The 21,674-nt window shown below is 35.4% G+C and overlaps 1 long non-coding RNA gene across 1 annotated transcript in view; it reads right to left on the reverse strand.

Moving 5' to 3' along the window:
• Positions 1–237: 237 nt before the first annotated feature.
• LOC139085094 (uncharacterized) overlaps positions 238–21,674 on the reverse strand; it is a 101,634-nt gene continuing 80,197 nt past the window's right edge. The window contains exon 3 of the long non-coding RNA XR_011543133.1: positions 238–2,381. This is a non-coding gene — a long non-coding RNA (uncharacterized lncRNA). The remainder of the gene's footprint in view (positions 2,382–21,674) is intronic.

Here is a 21,674-nt window from a genome sequence, read left to right on the forward strand (position 1 = left end):
TTCGTTTTTCAATAAAGTTCACAATATTCCAGGAAGCCAAATGAGAGACTGTGTCTTAGAACAGAGTTCTGCCTAACGCCAAATCCTATTCGTTTTCCATCACACTGTGCGATCAGTCTGAGGTTTACTCCAGGCCAGCATGCTGTGTTTCTGGGAAACCTAGTGTTCTGTGAGATGGTAATGAATGTTACGTGAAGACAAAATTCTTAATATGTAAGAAACTCTCAATATGTAAGATAATTATTAAACACGCTTCTGTCTTTATTTTCCTTATGTCTTTTAGAAATGCTCAAAGGGTCTCATGAGAGATCACCCACAGAATGAATTAAAGATGGTTAAGAATTACGCATAGGCAACATTTTCCAACTATACAATGAATTTTCAAACTACACAGTGATCTATAGTTTTTATTTAAGAATTTAAGTTTGTGCTTCTGACTTGTTCTGGGACTTTATTCCATTTGTGTTGCTCTAAGAGGTTCATATTACACATGACTGTGGCTGACAAAGGCAAGTTAATAAGAACAGACTCAAATAATTCTCCAATAAAACAACAAAGAAAATCAGAATGATTCAAAATGTACATAATTAGTGACAACTGCAGATTTCCAAACACAATTGTGAAGTGAACTGTCCAAGATAACTAACCAAATATTTTGGGAACTACCAATTCTAAGAGTTAAAACCTTAAATTTGTCTTATTCTCTTGGCTGCAATTTACTTTTGAAAATGAGAATTTGGTAATATCCTGGGACTAAAGCAAAATATTGGAATATGTTTGATGCTGTGCTTAAGATGAAGACCTAACTCAAAAACATCATTACTTCTGTTTAATAACTACATGAAAAAGACACAAGCACTGTTCTCTTACAAAGAATGATTAATTTTACATCATATTACATTACAAAGATGAACAATAAATTATGATTTACTTTATCTAGCTATTTTAATTCTTTTTGTTCTTAATTTTTTAAAAAGATTTAATTTCTCTAAAGCTGCTTTTTTAAGTTATAGAGTTTTAAAACCACACGAATAAATTTAGATTTCTTGCAGCAATTATTTCATCTGAGAACGTTTTTGCTGTCTTTGAAAACGCAAGAGAGACTCTTATTGTCAATGTACCAATTAGTCTTATACGTGGAAGAAATTGCACGATGATTCTTTTAATCCTCAAAATGTGAGGAGGCTGTATAGGAAGCTCCTTATTTTACTGCCACATCTCTAGACATTCAATGGTCCATCTTCTGTCACGGGGACTTATGAGTGTCTTAGGATGTTGACAACTTGGGGATTGTCCTCAAAGGCTGTATTAGAAAAAGGTGGAACAACAATGTCTTGCCTGCTGGAAAATCAACGTGTAGTGGGTTGGTTGCTTTATGAGGGAAGTTCTAGACAGGGCCAATTTCATAACCTTGCAACCTCTGCAGTCACTCAGGGCGCAGTACTTATTTAATGCTCTGCTGTCGCTGCTTTGATATTCTGAACAGCTTTTGAATATGGGGCCCTGAACTTTCATTCTGCACTGGGCCCCATAAATTACATAGCCAGTCCTGCTTCTAGGAGCTGGGGATACATAGTGAATAAGCGAATGAAAATTCTTGCTCTCATGACACTTACATTTTAGTAAGAGAGACAAAAAACAAACAACATAGCAAAGTATGAAATAAGCAGCTAAAGGAAACGTCCTAAGGAGAAAAATAAGGCATGGAATGGGAATAGAAAATACATGTGTGTATGAAGGTCAGGGGGTGGAGTTTGAACTTTTAGACAAACTGACTAGGAAGTCCTCAATGAGAATGTGATATATGAATAATAATCTGAGGATAATGAAGGGGTGAACCATAGTAAGATATGGTAGAAAAGTCTTTCAGACAAAGGGGCCAGCTTGTGCAAAAACCCTGAGGGGAGAGTGTGCCTAGAACAGTGAACTGACCAGTGTAGGTGGAGAAAATAAGTGAAAGGGAGATTAGTTGATGTCAAAGAGGGTGGCGGAGGACTTTGGATTTACTCTAAGTAAGATGGAAAGCCACAGGATATTTAGGCAGAGGAATGATATGATCTGAAAGCATCACAGTGCCTGCCATGTTGAGAATAGCCTGGAGGAGCAGGATCAATGGGGACAAGAGGAATGGCTAATAACACACCAATGAAGACCACATACATTGTTCACTCAATACAGACTACACTGTCTGTGGTTCCAAGATGCTCTTGAACCGTGATGCTTGCTCTAGTGGAAGCTGGAATGGGGGTAATTGTTTCTAGATTCCAACTTGGCTCCATCTTCTGGCTTCAGTCACCTTTTCTCAGGCTTTTTGACCTTTCTCTTTCTGCGCATACTTCTCAATGTCTTACTCACTGCCACGACTGGGAATCCTTTCTAGTCTGTGGGCAGAGAGGAGCTGAGTCTTACCAAAGTTATGCATGACAACAGTCTACTAACCAAACAAGAACTAATAAAGAACTGTCTACTTACCCCAAACCTCACCAATTAAAGCTACAGAGAGTGCTGTGAAAAGAATAAGGTAATAAGAAGACAAAATCCCCCATTACTCAATACTCTGGATACTTGGGAGTCATTAAAAAATCAGAGTCTAAGGAAGAAGAGTGAGAAGATGATCAGCACGACTAATGAATGAGAGTTTTTGTGAAAGTGGGGAGAAGGCCTATGGGTGGCAATGGAAGGATGTACCTGTATGGCCATATGTTTTCTGTTACGTGAGAGTGTACTCTATCCTTAGGAGAAACACAGGAAGGGCATACACATATATAATCCCACCACTGGGTGGAGGATTGGAAGATGGACCTCCATCTCTGCCCTATTCTATTTTCTGCTCATCAGTTTTCTCTGTCTCTTTGCTGATCTGTGTTGCCACATTGCTGACCCAGGCCCACACTCTGTGTTTCGTCAAGCCCCAGTGCTCAGCACTATTTGCTGATCACATGTGTAACACCGCAGTTTAAAATCTCTCATAGAGAAATGCTGATTGGCCTAATTTGGGTTGAACTCTGACGCAGAAAATTTTGGTCATTAAGACCAAGGTCAGCACAGTCTTCTAGGAGTGGTGAATAAGATATTTTATTTAGGAAAAGGGTTTTGCCTGAGAGAAAAGCTGAGGTTTTCTAGTTTACTGTGTAATCATTTTATGCTTCGTACTATGAGAGATTTTAGAACCCACTCCACACTTTTGGAGTCTATACAGGCTGGAGATATATATGCCCAGAGAGTTCTTTTGTTCTATTGGGTTGTGACAGAGTAACTCACTCTATCCCTCTATGTTGACCTCAGGATAAACACCATTTATAAATCAAATCATCTGCTTGGATGGCACATTCAGTACCATGAGCAATCATTTTTTTCTTCAATCATAAAAAGTTGGAAGAAAAATTTGATAAGCTAAGGATACCATGTTGTAGCGGAATTATAGAGATGCATTTTTGCTAAAGACCAAACTTTTCTTTATGTTGTTGGATTTGATTATTTGTTTACTAAATCCTGCAAGAGACAAAATCAGGCGACATTTTAATATTTGCTATATAAGATAATTTCTTTTAATGTTGTCTTAGTTCCAAACTAAAAATAGATTATCAAATGAGTTCTAAATAGGAACTTAAATACTTATCTCAAATATTTCTCATAAGCACTAATACACTACAAATCTCTTTTTCTAGAAGGATGACAAACAGCTCAATTTCTTTATGAGCAATTTTTATTCCCTTTTCTGAGTGTTAAATTTAATACTCTTAAATTATAGGCTACAATGATTTAATCTTGAGCTATATCAAAGAGCTGTTAGGTTATTTTATTTTATTTCCAAAAATATTTCCTGTGTTTAGTTTATGCTTGTTTATACTTGCTAGAACATATACAAAACCATACATATTGTATTACCAATACTAAAAAACAAAGGGAGAAATTTGGTAAATTAGTAGACAGATATTTAAAATACATATTCTGTTTAAAATTTTAATTCTCATAAGTGTTATACTTTAAGTCTATAAATAATTTCTTTTCATGATTCATTTTGGAGTAAGAGGAAAGAGGCTCTTAAAGTTATTTATCTATGCTGTACTTTGTTTCAAAATATTACTGTACATTCTCAAAATTCCTTTACAATTATGTTCTTATTAATGGTATTAGGTATATTGGCATATGGCAAATCAGCCCAAAACTAAGGTGCTTAAAATAATAAATATCTATTATCTCACAGTTTCTGTGGGTCAGGAATTCAGGTGCAGCTTGACTAGGTGCCTCTGACTCACGATCTCTCACAGGCTTCACTCAAGGTATCAGCTGGGGCTGCAGCCTCATCTCAAGGCTTGACTGGAGAAGATCTGCTTCCAAACTCAGTCACGTAATTTGAGGCCTAATAGCCAAAGATTTAGTCCCTCTTGGGCTGTTGGACTGAGGGTTTCAATTCCTCACTGGCTGTTGGCCCAGAGGCCTTCCTTAATTCTTTGCCACATGGGCCTCTCTACAGGAAAACTCGCAATATAGTAGCTTGCTTACATTAGAGCAAGGGCTGAGAGAGAAAGAAAGTAGACAGAAGCTAGAGGCTTTTTGTAACCTAATGTCAATAGTGATATACAATCACTTTTGCCATACTGTATTCAGTAGGATTAATTCATTATGTCCAGCCCACACTCGATGGAAGACAACTACAGAAGAGCATGAATAACAGAGGGCAAGGATCATGTGAAGCCATTTTAGAGACTGCCTACCACACTAATCATTGTAACAATTGCTAAGGAGCTACTATTAGAGAAATTTTTAAGAGTTTTGTAGGGGCTTCAGTGGAAGCATAGACGAGTGGCAGCCTGCCCGATGTAGTACAGCCTTGCCTTGGAAGTCAGAAGCCTGGCATCTTAACCTAACATTGTCACCTGTGACCTTGGATCATTTGTGCTTTAAATCTTTACTGAACCATAATAAGGCCTGAGGAAGTATTCTCAGACACACAGCTGAATATAGGAGTCAGGTGGAGTAGCCAAGAGCTGCATAGTGTGGGACAGAGGGAAGCCAAAAGACAATCTCCAAATGAAATGGTGAGAGCATTATCCTGATGCTATAGCCAGGCAAAAACATGCCAAAAAAGAAAAATTCAGGTCAATATTTCTAATAAATGTAGATGTAAAACTCTTCAACAAAATACTAGCAAATAGAATTCAACAGCACATTAAAAGGATCATATACCATGACCAAGCAGGATTGCCCAAGGATGCAAGAATGGTTCAATAATCAATCAATGTGATACACCACATTAATAGGACAAAGAATTAAAATCATATGATCATCTCAATAGATAAAAACCATTTAACAAAATTCAATACCCTTTCAGGATAAACACACTGAAAAACTAGGAATAAAAGAAAATTACAACAAAATCAAGGCCATATGTGAAGAGCTCACAGCTAACAATATACTTGGTGATAAAAACTGAAATATTTTTTCTAAGATTAAGAACAAGGCAAGGATGTCTACTTTTGCTTCTTGTATTCAACATAGTACTAGAAGTCCTAGCTAGAGCAATTCGGCAAGAAAAAGAAATGGAAGGCGTTCAACTCAGAAAAGGAGAAGTAAAATCATCTCTGTTCATAGATGGCATGAACTAAAAGTCCCACAAGAAAAATGTGAGAACTAAAAAACAAATTCCACAAATTTGCAGCATACTAATCAACATATAAAAATCAGTTATGTTTCTATACACTAAGAACTAACAATCTGAAAATGAAATTAAGAAAAGAATACCATTTACAATAACAAAAGGAATAAAACACTTAGGAATAATTTTAACCAATGAGGCAAAAGACTTGTACACTGAAAACTATAAAACATTGCTGAAATTAAAGAACACAAATAGGAAGAAACCCTACAGGCTAGGAGAGAATGGAATGATATATTCCAATTACTGAAAGACAAAAACTTTCAGCCAAGAATACTCTATCCAGCAAAACTTTCCTTAAGATACAATGGAGAAATAAATGTTTTCCCAGATAAACAAAAGCTGAGGGAGTTAATTGCCACTAGCCTCCCCTACAAGAAATAACTAAAGATGCCATCACACCAGCACCAAAGAGGCAAAAATCTACAAAGCTCTGAGCAAGGAGATAAATAGACAGACATGAATGGCCAGAAACCTGCAGCTCTCTAGCAGAACAGGGAGACAGAGACTCAGTTAAAACTTAAAAGAGAAAGAGATAAAAGCATTAAAAGTAATTATAAATGCCTCAACTTAGCCACGAACTCAAAAAAATTAAAAACAGAACAATTTGTAACAGCAATTACTCAGAAGGTGAGAGGAAAGGGAAGGAACCTGTTTAGGTTAATGGAGATAAGAGGCTTTCAGAAAACAGACTATCTCATCTACAAGATCTTTCATACAATCCTCATGGTAACCACTAAACAAAAAATCAGAGCAAAGCCACAAATCACAAAAAGAGAGAAAACTGAGAAATGTCCCTCAGAAAACTAACAAAATGAAATGGCAGTCAGAGATACAAAGGAAGAGAAACAGTGGAAACATAGAACCATCAGAAAACAAGAGATAAAATTGCAGCATTAAGCCCTCATATAACAATAATCACTCTAAATGTCAATGGATTGAATTCTCCAATCAAAAGACACAGAGTAGCTGGGTGGATTAAAAAACAAGATCCAACAATATGCTGCCTCCAAGAAATGCACCTCAGCTCCAAAGACAAACATAGGCTTAGAGTGAAGGGAGGCAATACTCCAAGCTAATGGCCAAAAAAAAGAAGCAGGTGTTGCCATACTTTTATCAGACAAAGCAGACTTCAAGTCAAAAAAGACAATGAGAAACAAAGAGGGGCTGTAATAATAAAAGGGACATTCCACCAGGAGGAACTAATGTTTATTAATATATATGCACCTAACACAGGGACACCAAAGTACATAAAGCAGTTATTAACAGACCTAAAGGGAGAAATTAACAGGTACACAATAATAGTAGGGGGCATCAACACCCCATTCATTTCAATGAACAGATCATCCAGCAAAAAGTCAACAAGAAAATAGTAGATTTAAATGAAACACTTGACCAGATGGACTTAATAGATACATACAGAGAATTCCATCCCAAAACAGAAGAATATACATTCTTCTCAAGTTCTCATGGAACATTCTCAAAGATAGACCACATACTGGGTAACAAGGCAAGCTTTAATAAATTTAAGAAGATTGAAATCATCCCAACCATTTTTTTCTGACCACAATCCTATGAAGCTAGAAATCCATCACAAAAACAAAACTGGGAAACTCAGAAACACGTGAAGACTAAACAACATGCTATTGAACAAACATTGGATCATTGAAGAAATCAAGGTGGAAATTAAAAAATACCCAGAGAGAGATGAAAATGAAAACACAACATACCAACTCTTATGGGATGCAGCAAAAGCAGTCATAAAAGGGAAATTCATAGTAATACAGGCCCACCTCACAAGCAAGAAAAGTCTCAAATAAGTAATCTTAAAATGCACCTAATAGAGCTAGAAAAACAAGAACAGAAAAAGCCCAAAGTCAGCAGAAGGAGGGAAATAATAAAAATCAGAGCATAAATAAATGAAATAGAGACTGAAAAAAAAAAAACAGTAGAGAGGATTAATGAAACTAAGAGCTGGTTCTTTGAGAAGATAAACAAAATTGACAAACCCTTAGCCAGACTCACCAAGAAAAAGAAAGAAGCCTCAAATAAATAAACTTAGAAATGAAAGAGTATAAATTACAACAGGTACTGCAGAAATTAAAAAGATTATAAGAGAACACTATGAAAAATTATATGGCCAGAAATTAAACAACCTAGAAGAAATGGGTGAATTCCTAGACTCATACAACCTCCCAAAACTGAATCAAGAAGAAATAGAGAATCTGAATAGACCAATCACAAGTACAGAGATTGAAATAGTAATCAAAAACCTCCCAAAAAACAAAAGTCCAGGACCAGATGGTTTCTCTGGAGAATTCTACCAAACATTCAAATAAAAGTTAATGCCTATCCTTCTCAAACTATTCTGAAAAATTGAAGAAGATGGAACACTTCCTAACACATTTTATAAGGCCAACATCACCCTGATACCAAAACCAGACAGGGACAACATGAAGAAGGAAAACTACAGGTCAATATCACTGATGAATTTAGCTGTAAAAATCCTCAACAAAATATTGGAAAACTGAATATAGCAATACATTTAAAGAATCGTACACCATGATCTAGTGGGATTCATTCCAGGGATACAGGGATGGTTCAACATCCACAAATCAATCAATGTGATGCACCACATTAACAAAGTGAGGAATAAGCATCACATGATCATCTCAATAAATGCAAAGAAAGTATAATACAAGATCCAACATCCATTTATGATAAAAATTCGCAATAAAAAGGGTATTGAAGGAAAGTGCCTCAACATAATAAAGGCCATATATGATAAACCTACAGCCAACATCATACTTAACGGTGAAAAACTGAAAGCCATGCCTCTGAGAACAGGAACAAGACAGGGGTGCCCACTCTCACCACTCTTATTCAACATAGTACTGGAGGTATTGGTCAGAGCAATTATGCAAGAAAAAGAAATCCAAATTGGAAAGGAAGAAATGAAACTTTTGCTATTTGCAGGTGATAAGATTTTGTATATAGAAAACCCTAAAGAATCCACCAGAAGACTATTAGAAATAATCAATAACTACTGCAAAGTTGCAGGGTACAAAATCAATTTTAAAAAACCAGTTGCACTCCTATACACTAGTAATGAAATAGCAGAAAAAGAAATCAAGAATACAGTCCTATTTACAATCACAAAAAAAGAATAAAATACCGAGGAATAGACTTAACTGAAGAGGTGAAAGACCTTTACACTTAAAACTGTTAGATATTATTGAAAGAAATTGAAGAAGATATAAAGAAATGGAAAGATATTCCATGTTCATGGGTCAGAAGAATAAACATAGATAAAAAGTCCATACTACCTAAAGCAATTTACAGATTCAATGCAATCCCAATCAAAATCCCAATGACATTCTTCACAGAAATAGAACAAAGAATCCAAAAATTTATATGGAACAACAAAAGACCTCGAATAGCCAAAGCAGTCCTGAGAGAAAAAAACAAAGCTGGACATCACAATCCCTGACTTCAAAACACACTACAAAGCTATAGTAATCAAAACAGCACGGTACTGGTACAAAAATAGACAAACGGGTCAATGGATCAGAATTGAAAGCCCAGAAATAAAACCACACATCTATGCACAGTTAATCTTTGACAAAGGAGGCAAGAACATACAAGGGAGAAAGGAAAATCTCTTCAATAAATGGTGTTGGGAAAATTGGACAGCCACATGCAAAAGAATGAAAGTGGATCATTTATCTGGCACCATACACAGAAATTAACTTTAAATGGGTCAAAGATTTGAATGTAAGAACTGAAACTATAAAAACCCTAGAAGAAAATATAGGCAGTACACACTTCGACATTGGTCTTAGCCACATCTTTTCAAATACCATGTCTACTAGAGTACAGGAAACAGAAGAAAAAGTTAACAAATGGGACCACATCAGACTAAAAACCTTCTGCAAAGCAAAGGAAACCATGAACAAAATGGAAAGACAACCCACTAACTAGGAAAAAATATTTGCAAACCATTTGTCAGACAAGGGATTGATCTCCAAAGTACATAAAGAACTTACACAACTGAACAACAACAACAAAAATAACCCAATCAAAAAATAGGCAGAGGATATGAACAGACATTTTACCAAGGAAGATATACAGATGACCAACAGACACATGAAAAGATGCTCAACATCACTAATTATTAGGGAAATGCAAATCAAAACTATAATGAGATATCACCTTACACCAGTCAGAATCGCTATAATTACTAGGACAAAAAACAACAAATGTTGGAGAGGATGTGGAGAAAAGGGAACGCTCATACACTGCTGGTGGGAATGCAAATTGGTGCAGCCACTATGGAAAACAGTACAGAGATTCCTCGAAATGCTAAATATAGAAATACCATATGACCCAGCTACCCCACTATTGAGTATCTACCCAAAAAACTTGAAATTAACAATCCAAAGTAACATATGTACCTATGTTTGTTGCAGCACTATTCACAACAGCCAAGACATGGAAACAATCCAAGTGCCCATCATCTGATCATTGGATAAAGAAGATGTGGTATATATATATACAATGGAATACTACTCAGCTGTAAAAAAAGACAAAATCATCCATTTGCAACAACATGGATGGATCTGGAGGGAATTATGCTAAGCAAAATAAGCCAGACGGACTAAGACAAACACCAGATGATTTCACTCATGTGTGGAATATAAACACACACGTGGACAAAGAAAACAGTTCAGTGGTTACCAGAGGGAGCGGGGTTACAGGGGGTGAAGGAGACCACTTGCCTGGTGACAGACAAGAAATATGTACAACTGAAATTTCACACTGATATAACTATTATGAACTCAATTTAAAAAAAGAAGACAGAAAAAACTGCAAGGGTATCTGTATTCAAGCACTGGAAGGCCTAACATTGTTAAAAATGCCAGATTTTCCTGAAGCAATCTACTGATTCAATACAATCCCTATCAAAATCCCAATGACACTTTCTTTCAGAAATAGAAAAAAAATCTTAATGTTTCTGTGGAACCAAAGCAGATTCTGAATAGCCAAAAAAATCTTCAGAGAGAACAAAGCCAGAGGTCTCACACTTCCAGTCTTCAAAACATACTACAAAGTTTCAGTAACCAAAAGAGTATGGTACTGGCATAAAGGCAGACATATAGACGAATGGAAGAGAATAGAGAACAATAATAAATCCACACATATACGGCCAAATGATCTTCAACAAAAGTGCCAAGACTATACAACAGGGAAAAGAGAATCTCTTCAACAAATGCTGTTAGGAAAAGTGTGTATACATGTGCAAAAGAATGAAATCGAACCTTTATTTCACAACATACACAAACGTAAACTGAAAATGGATTAAAAACTTAAACATAAGCTATGAAACTACAAAACTCCTGAAAGAAAACAGGGGGATATCTTCATAACATTGGTCTCAGTGATGATTTCTTGGACATGACTTCAAAAGTACAGGTAACAAACGCAAAAATAGACTAGCGGAACTACATCAAACCCAAAAACTTCTGTGCAGTAAAGGAAACAACCAACAGAATGAATAGGCAACCTAGATAATGGGAGAAAATGGTTGCAAACCGTATATCTCATGAAGGGTTATTACCTCTGTGTATTTATCCAAAAGAATTGAAAACAGGATCTGAAAGAGATATTTGCATGTCCATGTTCCTTGTGCACAAGTCATAATTACCAAGATACGGAAACAACCTAAATGTACATTGATGAGTGAAGAGAGAGAGAAAATTTGTATATACATACAAAGCAATATTACTCAGCCTTAAAAAAAGAAAGAAATCCTCTAATACACAACAACATGGACGAATCTGGAGAATATTATGCTAAGTGCAATACATCAGTCACAGAAGGACAAATACTGGATGATTTCACTTATATAGATATCTAAACTGGTCAAACTCATAGAAGCTGAAAGTAGAATGGTGGTTGCCAGGGGCTGGAGGGAGAGGTAAACGCGCAGTTGGTATTCAATGGATATAGAGTTTCAGTCATGCAAGATGAAAAAGTTCTAGCAATACGCTGTACAACAATGTACATACAGTCAGCAAGACTGCACAATACACTTAAAATCTCCTTAAGAAGATAGATTCATGTTATGTGTTCTTTACCACAATAAAAAAACAAGAATAAAGTAGATTCTAAGCAATTGACAAAAGAGTTGCTTGATATGACCAACATGGTGACAAAGGTGAATTATTTTCCAAACAACAAAAGACATAAGAGAAATAGCAACACGAAATCAAATTCTCTGGGAAAAACAATAAAATGTATAGGGAATTCATGGTCCAAATGTTAAGCAAATCAAACTAAAATAGTGCAAATTTTGAAAAACATGAAGTATAGAGAAAACCATTTCACCTGTAAATGAGGATCATTCTCCTTTGATTTGCTTGACACCCCTGTTATTGGACCTATAGTAAAGAAGCTAAATTTATGCACACTGTGCACTAAAATCTATAGTCATAATGATACAATTATTTATTGATTTTCAACTTACAGATTTAGCTTATGAACAAAACATCGAAGAATATCAAGGAGCAGAATGTAAAATTTTCAACTTTGACAACTTAAAAGTTAATTTTCAGCTGACAACGTGTTGGGAAATCGAAGGAGAAAGATGAAGTAGGGACAACTGTAAGGGCTTAATATCTCTAACCTGGTGTCCAGTGAAAAGATGCTGTCTAAAGTTGTTAAAATGTGGAAGGTTGACATTGGTGGGTCAAACGCAACAGGCTACAGGTGTTAGCCTGCAATGGTAATGTGAATCGGATGATAGTACATGATGTAATTTGTGACATGCAAATTCTTTCTTCCTCCTCCTCCTCTTCTCTTTTTCCTTGTCTCCTCCTCTTTATTCTCTTTCTCCTTCTCCTCTTCCTTCTTCTGTAAACTGGGCTTTTAGGCAAAATAAATCTTGTCAATGTCTGAGAGTTTGTGGCCTCTGGTTTCAGTATAACTGTTGAAGCTTTCTTGTCCAAACTTCTCCTCTTATCCAAAGATAGGCCGGGGTGTCTGGCACTTTCATTCGATCTCTGCATCAATTCTATCTTCTGCTTCTTTTAACGTTTTCACCTTTGAGTTCCAAAACACACAGCTCTTGCCAGTTAAAAGCCTTTGTTGTCTTGGTTATGATGAACCTTGAAGCTAAAAATTTGTCTTTTCGTTCTCTCCATGCCCTTTTGTATTTTTCCTTATGAAATGAATATTCTAGAGGCAATGAATAATACTAAGTCAGAGAGGGTGGGAGAGAAGCAACAAAAGATTCTGGGAGAAAAGCACAAGGGAGCATATTCACAAATGTTATGTCACTCAATTTATTATTTAAAGATAAATAATATAGAACATAGAACAGTACAAACAAAGAAGGGATATAAAGGTAGAAAAGTGGGTAGGCTTTGTAAATAAATCCTCCCCTTCGATGTTTGGTCATCAGTTGATAACGTAGTAAAATTTTTAATCAATTATTAATATTTAAACTTAAGGAGGAAATCATTAGAAGATTTTTTGTAAAATGAAATAATGTATTTAGAAGATTTTGCTTCATGAAATTGAGGCTGAGAAGAGGAGGAGAGAATTAGTAAATGTTGCTTTTCATTATAGACTTTTGTTATTTTATATATTTTTTTGCTATGTGCATGTCTTATCTGACAGAATTTTAACATTTTAGAGAAAGGATAAAAGCTACCAGCAGTTTGAATAAATTGTTCTAGGGAGATGCAATCAAATGCATCTTGGGGAGAACATTGCTCCTTTTTGGAAAAAACAGATAAAAGGTGTTTTGGTTTCACAAAAAGTAGCAAAGCCAAGATAAGAATAGAGTATAGAGACATGAAAAGCAAGAAAAGTTAAGTTGCTCTGCAAAATCAGGGAAGCTATGCTCATTAGGAGCAAAATTTTTTCCTGTGAGAATAGATGGTGTGCAGAGAGAAGATTTGATGGGAAGAAGACAGAAAAAATCTGAAAGATTTGGTCCAAATGTAATGGTGGCATGATAGGCTCCAGAAAAAAGAAATCCTGTAAGGGTTCTCCATGACGAATTGAACTTTAAGAAAACTGATGATTGACATCGACTTTTTTGTCTTTTTCATTCTATCCATTCCCAGTGTCAGTAGCAAGTCTGTTGCATAGGACAGTCTTCTGTTGGTGACACCGAATGGGGAACAAGGAAGGAATGTGTTTAAGGCAGTGAAGGGAATAGTGGTTATCAATATACTGTGCTTCTCTCTGTGATTTCCATGGTTCCAAGAAGTGACTAACAGCAAACTGAACGTGTCCATGGTGGAGTGGAGAGATACAGAAGTCAAACAACTGAAGATAATCAAGGCATGAAAAGAAAAACGTAATGTTTTCTCCAATACACTAAATGAAAGAAATTCTTGAAGGTAATGGATTTATGACTATATACTCACGTTACACTTGCTTGCAGAATTAAAGTAAGGAACTAAAATATTTTCAAATTACCACTTCACCACTAATTTCTATGGTTAGTTCTACAAAGTAGGCATCAAAGTAGACTTCCTTATATGGTCCTATGTTCGTAGAACACATAGTTCTTTAACTCAGGCTTTTTCTTCCTTTGCTGCTCTAATCAATCTGTGGTTTCTCTAAAGTTTTCCACAAGTACTTTCCATGCAGCCCTCCCTTTGGACTTGTCAGAATCTTGAGATCTGTTTTCTTTTCCTGAACTTGGCCAGCTCCCTTGGGCTGGGAGTTTTCTCCCAGCTTTGGTCTGCTTCTGTTCCTGGGTACTTTGGGGGTGAATAAATTTCCTTATGAAGGTAATTGTCTCTCTCAGAGTCAGTGCCCAAACATGAAATTCAATCGTTATTTTGTGACAGAAGTACATTTTTCTTAAGGTGGGAGATTTGTTCTCCTCTTTTTTTTTTTTTCCGGTTTGAGGAAGATTAGCCTTGAGCTGACATCTGCCGCCAATCCTCCTTTTTGCTGAGGAAGACTGGCCCTGAGCTAACATCCATGCCCATCTTCCTCTACTTTATATGTAGGATGCCTACCACAGCATGGCTTGCCAAGCAGTGCCATGTCTGCACCTGGGATCAGAACCAGTGAACCATGGGTCACATTTAACTGCTGGCCGCTGGGCCAGCCCCCAAGTCCTATTCTCCTTTTATCTCATTAGTTAATATTTTTTCATTGATTTAGTTACTTCGCTATATGTTCAGGACCCTGTTCCCACTTGACTAGGATGCAGTCTTTCTGTCCTATATACTACATATAGTCTATGTAAAATGAAGCCTATTACCAAGGTAGCATTTGTTTTGAGGCATAGTCTAGTAAAATAACATAGTTGTCAACAGAATATACAGAACTCTGGTTTGACGATAAAGATAATTTTGGAGAAAAATAACTCAAAAGATGTTGAATCAAGAGACCTTGATTTAAGTCATGGCTCACTTTCTGATATAATAAGTGATATCGAACAAAATCTTGGTTACATTACCTAATGACCTGAGATCTAATTTTATGTATTTTATCTCATAGAGAAAAGGGTTTTCCTTTTAATATATTTTATAGAATTTAGTATATATAATATATTTCAGGAATTTGTTTAATTATGTATCGAGTGTATATTTGAGGACTTATTTAAATGTATATATTTGAAATATATTTATATAGTTTGTTTAATAATAATAATAATTACTAATATATCTCCCACTGGGTATCTTAGTTTCTACAGTTGATTTTTAACCATGGAACATAATTCTTAATGAGTAATCAGGGAAGTGGTATGAGACAGGAGCTACACACATCTCATACTCATCCTTGAATTTGATGCAGCCTAACAGTATACATAATTTCTTAATTCTATACCATATTTATCTTAACAACTTTTCTCTTCTTGAGATCTGACCAAGGACAGTTTTGCAGTAATACCTGGCTATTCTCCATAAATTCAGATTTAAAGGCCAGGGAAGGATTCCAGTGAAATCACGGGATAGCAAGCATGCATATTTATCTCTGATTCCTCCAGGAACCCACTACAATGAGGCTTCAGCCGGCAAGAACCAAGAGAAAAGAAGAGGTGATGGAAGTACATAAAAGGTGATAAAATTCTAAAGGATGTAAGGCAGATGGATGAGTGGGAAGTGACTTAGCAAACCTTAGAAAGCTGAAAACTAAGCGCCCTGCCAAGAAGCAAGCTAGTTCTCAGAGCAGAACTCTGGAAAAGCTGATGAAATTGGGAGCAAGACATCCGTTGAAGATAGATAGTATGAGGTGGATCTGAAATTAAAGAAACAGATTGTACATATATAGTTACGCCTCTCATATCACCTCACACAGCCTAACCGTGGCCCCTCACTCACCTGAGCAAAAAGGTCACTGGTATATTTTGTGGAGGGGTTGCCACAAAATGACTCTGGTCTTGAAGACACCAGGCATAGCTGAGAGCAGCAGCATTGTAGCAACAACAGATTAGTGATGTCCCAAACCCCCTCACCTGCTTGGCTTCACTATTCTTGTAGCCAGGCTTAAATCACCCAAGATGGAGTCTGAGGAAATGACCAGTTCAGAAGGAAAATCTATAGATACTGATATTGGGAGTCCCCAGATTCATTTGGCCTGGTGTTTGCCCCATCACCTACATTGAATCTTATCCTCTGACAAATTCCACCATCCACATAGGGGTTCTAATTAGGTTTTTAGAACTTCATTTTTAAATATGAACAGATATTCAAGCATCATCAGTCGAATCAGACAATGAGGAAGGGCTCTAACATACATTGCATCATCACTACACTCTTAATGAGTTCCTACTATGTGCTAGGCAGTGTTATGGGTGCTGTGGATACAGAAGGGAGTGAAACAGACAAAAGTCCCAGTCCTTATAGAGCTGGGTCATTCTAGTTCTTCTATGTGGGATGCGGCCGCAGCATGACCTGATGAGGGGTGTGTAGATACACACCCAGGATGCAAACTGATGAACCCCAGGTCATCAAAGCAGAGCACACAAACTTAACCACTTGGTCACAAGACTGGCCCAAGAATAGAATTCCATACTTACAAAAGAATAACAATATCCACAAGAAAAAGAGATACTGAAAATTAACAATGAAATTTTAAAATGAATAAAAAACTTGAAAATTTAGAGGATAAATTTGAGAGAATCTCTGAGAAAGTAGAATGAAAGACAAATTTAGGGAGAAAAGAGAAAAGAAAGGAGAATAATATTAGAGAATAATATTAGAGAATCTGTTCTGGAATGTAAACATCAAAAGAATAAGAGTTTCAGCAAGAAAGAATAGAGAAAACAGAAGAGAGTAAATTATCAAGGAAATAATGCAAGAAAATTTTCCGGTACTGAAGGATATGATTTTACAGATTAAAATGGCCCAACACGTTGTTCACTGCTTTTTTTTGCATAAAAATTCTTCCTTGAAGAAAAAGTTTCCTTCCTTTTAATGCACGTCCTTTTAGAGGTTTTTATTTCTTTTCTAAAAATGTTTTTATTTCATTTTCATTCTTGAACAAGTACTAATTATAACATTGTAGTTTTCGCTATCAGCACTATGAAGACATTGTTCCATAGTGTTCTGGACTCTATTTGCTTTTGATATATTTGCTGTTCCCTAATTTTCATTTTCCTATGGTTGTTTTTTTGGTAATTTAAGTTCTAATTAATTTCCCCAGTGACAGGAAAATATACACTGTATCAAGCTTTGAAAAGTGTGAGGCTTGTTAAATCGCACTATGATCTATTTTGATAAATGCTTTATGTTCAGTTGAAAAAGATGTATAATCTGCAATTACTGGATGCAGTGTTTAGATATGTCCATTAGGTCAAGTTGTTTGATGGTATGGTTTGAAACTTTTGCATCCTTATTCTTTTTGCTTTGTTTGCCTGTTCTGTCAGTTATTGAGAGGGGCATGTTTTAATATCTAAGATTTTGGATTGTCTATCCTTTTAATTCTGTCGACTTTTAATTTATATATTTTAAAGCTGTTTTCAAGCGCACAGAAATTTAGAATTGTCATAGCTTCTTGTTGATTCAGATGTTTTATCATTATGAAATATCTTTTTATTTTTAATGTCTTGCTTTAAAGTCTACTTTAATATTAATATATTCAAACAAGCTTTCTTTTAAATAACATCTTTATAGCATAGCTTTTCCCTAAATTACCTATCAATATTTATATTTAAAGAGTATTTCTTGTAAATGGCATATGAGGCATTGCATCTTTTTAAAATCTAGTGTGGCAATTTGTCCTTTTATTGGAGTATTTTGGCAATATACATTCAATGTGTTACTTATATAGTTGGGATTTAGTACCACCTTGTTAAATTTTTTTTTTAAATTTATGCCATGTGTTCTTTGTTCTTCTATTCCTTTTTTCTTGCCTTTCTAAATTAATCATTTATTTTTATTATTACACTTTATTTCTCATATTAGGCTCTTTCTTATATCTTTTACTTGTTTTTATTTTGCATATCCATTAGTTATTTCTCGAGAAATTGCTGAATGCATCCTTACTTCATTAAAAACTTCTATAAATTTGTAATTTTACCATATCTTGAAGAAAGTACCTTATAACAGTTTGTCTATTTACCTTCTCTTCAACATTTTGACTACTGTCATATATTTTACTTCTATAATTTTTAGCCCCCACAAGAGATTATTATTGTCGTTGCTTTAAAGAGTAAGCAATCTTATATGTTTTTCCATGTATTTACCCTTTCTGATACTGTTCATTTCTTTTTGAACATAGATTCTCTCCTCTGGAAACTTTCTTCATCCCAAAGTACTTTTTCTTAGTATTTTTTATGGTGCAGGTCTGCTAGCATCTAATTTTCTCAATTTTTGTTTGTCTGAGAGCATCTTTATTTTGATTTTATTTGTGAAGACATTTTATCAGTATACATCAAAATATAAGTTCAAGCTTTTGCGTTTTGTTTAGTTTTCCTTTCAATTCTTTCAGCATTTAAGATTGAAGATTTATAATCTGGTTTCCAAAGCTTCTCTTGAGAAGATCATCACTTTCTAATTATTTTTATTCAGAAGAAAATATGTCTCATTTCTCTGGCTCCTTTAAATATTTTTACTTTTCATTTTTTGAGTAGTTTGATTTCAGATTTGTTTGTCCTGATTGAGGTTTGCTCAGTTTTTTGTGTCTGTGAGTTGATGCCTTTCATCAGAATTGGAAATTTGAGAACTTATTTCTTCAGATATTGCTTCTGTTCCATTCTTTCTCTCTTCTCTTCTTGGAACTAAACATACCTGCATAATAGAACTTTTGCATAAGTTGTACCTCACTGTTACACTCAGTTGTGACTGCGTGTGATTGTATATGTGTACACCCAAAAGCTGCCTTGTGTCGTTTTATAATTTCTCCTTCCTAAGACAATCAGTGATCTGCTCTCTGTAACTATAGATTAGTTTTCATTTTCTAGAATTTTATATAAATGGAACCATGTTATAAGTACCTTTTTACTGATCTGACTTCTTCCACTTAGCATAATTATTTTGAGATTCATTTATGTTGTTGTGTGTGGCAATATGTCCTTCCTTTTTATTAGTAAACATTATTTCATGATATGTAAATACCATGATTTGTTAAATCTTTTAAAAATTTGAGTTTAAACTCACATCATAGTTTACAGCACAAATAAAATGACCACTTAGGACTATATCTAGTAATACTTTCTAAAGTTTCAGAGAATACTTCCTTTAAAAAAGCTTACAGCTCACCATTTCGAGATAAAATTGCTAGTACCCTAAATCTGTAGCATTTTAATTATATTTATCATTTTCAGGTTGACATTTTTTATGTGCTTTGTCACACCGTGAGAAATAATTAAATGGAAGTTAATATTAGATACTTTTGCCTGAGAGTAAATTTAAAGAATTAAGGTGGTTATAATTCTATCTTCTAAAATATTGAGCCATTTAATTTTAACAGGTACATTTCTTTTTTTCCTATAGGGAACCTCTTCTGAAAACTCTAGGACTGGAAAATACTTTGAAAACAAAATGAGTGAAACTTTAAAAATGTTTCTCATCCCACTGAGTAAAGCTATATTTAAAAGATTGAAAACAAGAAGATGGATGTATTAAAAATTCAACGTGTTAATTAATGGATTATGTCTTTATATGCCAGGATGATTTAAAGTATAGTAAGATATAAAAGCTGTGATATGTTTGAGAAACTGCAATATCAATTTTATTATCTACCATTTAGGAAAATGTAGAGTTACACCAATTATGTGACTCATAGTGAATGAAACCACTCCTTAAAAAAAATCTCTGTAGCATCATCATTAGAAGAAGCACTCATTTTTTTCCCTTTTAACCATGCTGCATTGGTTAAAAGTTTTAATGTAGTCAGAGGATTAAGTTGTGTCATGTAAAAATCATTGGCTCCTAGCCCATGGCTTATTTTAGAGGTAGATTTCACTTTCTGTGCTACATGGCTGTTAGATTTAACAAGAAAATATGGTATCACCAATGACCTAGAAAAAAACAAACAACCCAATCAAAAAGTGGGCAGAAGATGTGAACAGACACTTTTCCAAAGAAGATATACAGATGGCCAATAGGCACATGAAAAGATGCTCAGCATCACTAATCATCAGGGAAGTGCAAATCAAGACTACACTTAGATATCATGTTGTGCCTGTTAGAATGGCTATAATCACCAAGACGAGAAACAACAAATGTTGGAGAGATTGTGGAGAAAAGGGAACGCTCATCCACTGCTGGTGGGGATGCCAACTGGTACAGCCACTGTGGCAAACAGTATGGAGATTTCTCAAAAAGTTAAAAATAGAAATACCATATGACCCAGCTATCTCACTACTGGATATTCACCCAAAGAACTTGAAATCAACAATTCAAAGAGACGTATGCACCCCTATGTTCATTGCAGCATTATTCACTATAGCTAAGACGTCGAGGCAACCTAAGCGCCTATCAACTGATGAACGGATAAAGAAGATGTAGTATAAATATACAATGGAATACTACTTAGCCATAGGAAAGACAAAATTGTCCCATTTTCAACTACACGGATGGATCTAGAGGGCATCATGTTAAACAAAATAAGCCAGTCAGAGAAAGACAAACACCATATGATTTCACTCATATGTGGACTATAAACAAACTTATGAACAAAGAGAACAAATTAGTGGCTACTGGGGGAAGGGAGGTGGAGGGTGGGCACAAGGGATAAAGGGGCATACTTATATGGTGTATGACAAATAAAATGTACAACTGAAATTTCACTACATTGTAAGCTATTGTGATCACAATAAAAAAAAAATATATGGTATCATTGAAAACATAAGCACATGCAAAGTTACTATTTATTTGTAAGTAAGAAAAATTCAGTATGAGTATTTTAAGCAAAATGGAATTTTTTGGAAACATATGTGGGTGCCTTAGCATTTGGAAGAAAGTAGGTAATGAACTAGGGATGCTAGGCTACATATAGTGCAACAAAATGCACAGTGAAAGAAATATGAGATACTCAGGGCTGGATGCAGGATACCTCCTTGGAACAAGTGGTTAACAGAAAGAGCCATATTTTAAGTCCTTTGCTGTAAGAGTGAGAACTAGAGTTGTTGCATCATCATGGGTCCTACTCAAAATGGATAACTTAGGGAGAGTTTAATAAAGTAACTATTTTCAAAGATGTAGACTATTAACAAAGGCTGTTATCATCCTTGACATGAAGAGGCAACAAAAGGAAGCAGTCTTCAGAACCTGAATGAGAAAGCCTTGTAGAGAAAGCTGCCTTGAGATGAATTGTGATTTCAACAATGGGTGCAATCAACACACGTGACTCCACAGAGGAATTAAGCTGAGCTCACTGTTCTCCCCCACTACAGTCTCCTACAGGAGCTCTGTTTTAGCTAAATCCAACAGGTAACCAAAGTCAAGAGGGGCCATTAATGAAGTCAATACAGGTCAACATGCTGAGGGGAGAGCAGCGCGGAGGAAGATGGAGAATGTCCTGAGTTGGGGGATTCATC

The sequence above is a fragment of the Equus przewalskii genome, chromosome 8 (genome assembly GCF_037783145.1).
Source record: "Equus przewalskii isolate Varuska chromosome 8, EquPr2, whole genome shotgun sequence".
Lineage (NCBI taxonomy): Eukaryota > Metazoa > Chordata > Mammalia > Perissodactyla > Equidae > Equus > Equus przewalskii.